Raw genomic sequence first — 4,666 nt, forward strand, 5'->3', positions numbered from 1 at the left:
CCGACCCCCCCCCACCCCGCCGCCCTCCAGCGGCCGCGCGCCCGACTCTTTCCTTCCTTCCGCGCCGCCGTCGTCTCCCCGGGGCTGCACTCGGCGATCGCCGGCTGCCAGCTCCGAGGGCGGCGAGAGGGGCAGGTGTACCCTGTGGGACAGGTGGCCTGGGAACCCAAGGAAAGAGGAACAAAGGCGGAGGAACTGAGCCTTTTCGAACTCCAGTAAATCAAAGGTACCCTCAGATGTAAATTTGCCTCCATCCGCCGGGAGGAAGTCGGGATGGCTGACATATTCAGAAAGAAGTATTCTGTTAACACGAACTCCGTGCTCAAGTTCATTGATTTCCCCGAGGCTGTTGGATTCTCCCCTAACACCCTTGAGACGGTCTAAGGTATGAACGGAAGGTGTCTGAAGACAACCTAGTAGAACACCAAAATAAAATTAAATGAAAAAGCCGTCATGTCCTAATAGTGTGAATGTTTGCATTTCGGTTCATCAGCGCTTTGCTGCTTCAGTTTCATCATTGTGTACTGTCTGTGAACCTCATTTTGAGGTCACTGGCTTGAGCCCTTTTGAAGTTGTAGTCAATAGAGTTCTCAGAATGTACATACAAAATAAAAAATCAGGTAAATCTGAAGGATTCTGCTATTCATACTGGACTATGATGAAACACATTCTTAAAATTGCCTAGTAATCCCATAATGCAGTTTATATTATTGCCCTTCTATGTCCTGTTAATGTCCGGTTCATACTGCAGGTATTCTGCATCCGCAGTAAAGTACAATGGGAATTATTTCTTCTTTGACTTTTATCCATATTTCTAAAATATATGCAAAACCATTTGGGTTAACCATGCATCGTCAGCTACATTTACTTCAGTAATGTCCTGACATCTGAATAAATAGGTAAAAGTTTTAACCCTGTCACTCAGCTGGACGTTTTAGACCTATAGATCTGCTTTGACCAAAAAAAAGGCACTTTGGGCAGAGTGAGCAGAAGGGGAACAGGACTGGTTTTTAAACCCGTTTACAGTTTTTTATGTGGAACCACAAATTCTCAAAGCTTGCAGCTGAACTTGTGTGAACTCTCAAATGCAAATCAGAGATACACCTTTTGAAAGGCAGGAAGAAAGAAAGAGAAAACTCATTGCATATCTGTATCACTAGCTAAGCAAACAATAGCACGTTATAGAAAAATTTCCCATCTTTTCTGCTAAAAAGTTACTGCTAAAAGTTTTTCTGATAAAAGGTGATGACATCATCACTAGCTGTGTTTTTGTAATACATTATAGATAAGTATGAATAAAGAATGTGTTTATAGGAAATATTTTTATAGATAAGTATGAATACTAAGAATGAACAATAAAAGAATGTGTTTATAGGAAATATTTTTATTTACATGTATATTAAAATTGCAATATTTACCCACAGATATAAAATTGTCTTATCACAATAGTGCTAGAGAAAATTGGTTCGTGATCACATAGGTGTGAAGTATTTTTCCCCAATGCACTGGCCACAGTGTTTTGTCAAAAGAGTTGTTTCAATGCTTCTCATTTCCTCTGTCTTAGGAATTGTTATCCTAGAAAGGGAAAGAAAGAAACCGAAATTCCCATGGCAGGTTACCATAGTACCAAACAATTCTTTATTTAGGTCTGTATCTGATTGTCAAGCAAGATCTTTGAGTGTATAAATTACTCCCTGGGGATAAGTAAAGCTACAGAAAAACCACATCCACCATACTAGCTTTGAAAGGGCTTGAAAATGATCATCTGTTTGAATTTTTTTTTTAACTGTTGAGGATGGTTAGGTAATCCGGGAAATGCTTTAACTCTTCCAGCCTTTCAATAAAAACTATAATAGTTTACATAGTGCTTTTCAAATTGCATACATTTTCCTGCACATATTCATTTAGCCTCACAATAATCATATAATGTAGATAAGAAAGAAATGTCTTTAATTTTATATATGAGAAAATAGCAGTTCTGATTAGTCAGGTCACACCTCCCAGGATTGGGAGCAGGGAACAACTTGAATTCAGGGGCCTCTTGGACACATCTGTTCCAGTTAGATTCTTCCAGAAGCACACACTGAAAAGAAGTTAGGAATGCCAAAGTTTATGGGGGTAACATCTGTGAAAGAAAAGGGGCAGAAGCAGGATTGGGCAGGCTACTCCAACAGGGAGCTCCGGAGCAAAGATTGTTCCTTAAAGAAGTTCCCCCACTGAGTGGAAATGGTTAGGCCTTGCTCAGTGGTTGACTGGGGACCCCTCTGAGAAAAGCATAGGATGAAAACCTGAAGCTGTCTGAAGATGCAAACAGCTGGGGACTGTCAGCTAACCACCCTCCCTGGAGCTGAGGAGTGAGTCCTTTCTTGAAGGAGGATCTGATTGGCGCATCTCCACATCTGCCACAGTTTACATTGTGTCCTGTGTGGCTCCACTTCATAGCACAGTTGTGGAGCAGCTCTTCCGGGGTTCTGGTGGGCCTCTCTTCCTGAGGGGAAACTTAAAAGAGGGAATTTAGAGAGATGAACTATAGCCCCCATGGCTACAGGTGGTCTCATGGCCACAACTGATACTTATTGTCTCTCTCCTCCACTAACTGTTCGAAAGTCCCTCACTCTCTGCTGGCCTCAGTGGCTCACATGGTGGTGTTTCCCAAACCATCCTTCCTGAGGGGCCTGAATTCCTGGTAATCTTACCCGTGTCTAGGCTCCATTACTACATCACTACATTTGTCACAATTAGGCAAGAGCCTTCCAAGAGGCACCCAAGTGGGTCAACTGAGTTCCATGGACGTTCCTCCCTGCTCCCATCGTGTAACAGCAGCTCTGCCTGCTCCTGCTGATCAAGGTCAATTACCCATGACAAGAAGTGGTTACTCTTCTTGCCTGCTGGTTCCTGGCCGCACAGAGCCCGGAGTGTCCAAGTGGCAGCTGTAGCTTATAGTTCAATGGGATTTTTGCCATCCTCTGCCAAGAACACACTCTTTCTGGGGACCAGGACCTCTAACCCTGCAGAATCCAGAGCTGTGGGGACCCCTAGTGAGTCACTGAAAGTGATGGTAAGTGAGGCCACTCCTGCTTCCATCCCTTGGTTCCTGGATCCATGAGTTTTCCCTCTTGGAGACATAGTGCCATGTAAAGTTCTGTAATTCAGCATGTATCCACATCCTTAAGGATGGTACTCGCATCCTTGCAGGGTGTGTCATTTGAGCTGGTGCTTCAGCTGTACCTTTAGCACACCATACCAACTCTATTTAGCCAGCAGCTTTTAAATGACACAGTCTATGACATGGCCAGTGGGTCTCTAAAATGGATTCCCTTGCTGGATACTAAGTTGTTTCGTGTCTGTAGATCAGGCATTCTCTAAGCGGCTTGATAGTGGTGCTAGCTGAGGCACTGCAGGCAGAAGGGCAAACCCATACTCAGATTAAGTATCTATTCCTGTGAGAAAAATCTTTGGCTCTTCTAGGATGAAAGGAGCTTTTGCTACCAAGTGACCGGTTAATCTCCTTAAGGAGTAGTGCCATCCATACTAGGGGCTCATTATTGCTGTCCGTTGCTGGCAGGTTGAACATTCAAAGCAGGCAATCATTAGATTGGCCTTTCTAAGTAGGAGTTTGTGTTTTTTTTGACCCATGCAAAGCCTCCATCTCTGCCACTGTGGCCATGTCATCTCTTTACCTATCATGTCAGTGAATGACAACTGGTCAAGTTATTTTGCCCTCTTGGTTATTTGATGCCCATGCTATGTGGGTGCTTTCGGGTGGGCATTAATATACAATACAAAAATCTTCACATCTTGTGCGCACTCTCGTATGTTCATCTACATGTCTCTTCTCCAGACCTCTTTGTTCCAGGTATTCTAATTTTTCTCCTTCCAACCCATGACCATTCACCATTGTCCATGAGTCCATGTACGTTTTGACTTTTGGCCACTTGTTTCACACAAAGTGGATGACCAGCTGCACCTCCAGAAGCTCTGCCCATTGGGAAGATCTGTCTTTCAAACAGTTCTCATTACTGTCTTTCAAAGCCAATCGTAAGTAAGGCTATAATGCAGACAGCATCCACTTTTGGTTTTCACCCACATACCAAATCAACCCATCTGTAAACCAAGCTAGGAGTTTTTCTTCTTCATTCAGCTGGTTGGATGGGAGGCCCATATGGTCTTCACTGTGAGCTGAGGAGGGACACTGCTACACAATGGAAGCCACGATGGGACGTGGTGGATGCCATGGGATTCTGGACCCACTGCTCATGCTCCTTGTAATGTGATCTCTTCCTGCTCATGTTCAGTCCCAGATGTACCATTTCCATCTTATGATGGATTGCTACTGGGCCTATCTTACTTTATGACTGTTCCCAACTCTCGATGAGCAATTCCAGAGTCAGGATCACTTGGTATCCCAAGGTCAAGCATTCCAGCTCTATCAGAGCCCATTAGCATGCTAGGAGCTGTTTTACAAAAGATATTTAATCCTCTGCTGCATATGGTGTGACCTTGCTCCATCACCCCAGAAGCCTGCGTTGTGATTCTTCCACTGGGCCTTGCCATAATCTTCACACCGTATCTTTTTCTACTACTGAATGTGCTGAGATCTTTGTTCTTGCAGCCAGCACCTGCTGCAGAGCCATTCTCTCCCCTGAGCCCTACTCAAAGCTGGCAC

Source organism: Equus quagga, chromosome 7 (genome assembly GCF_021613505.1).
Source record: "Equus quagga isolate Etosha38 chromosome 7, UCLA_HA_Equagga_1.0, whole genome shotgun sequence".
Classification (NCBI taxonomy): Eukaryota; Metazoa; Chordata; class Mammalia; order Perissodactyla; family Equidae; genus Equus; species Equus quagga.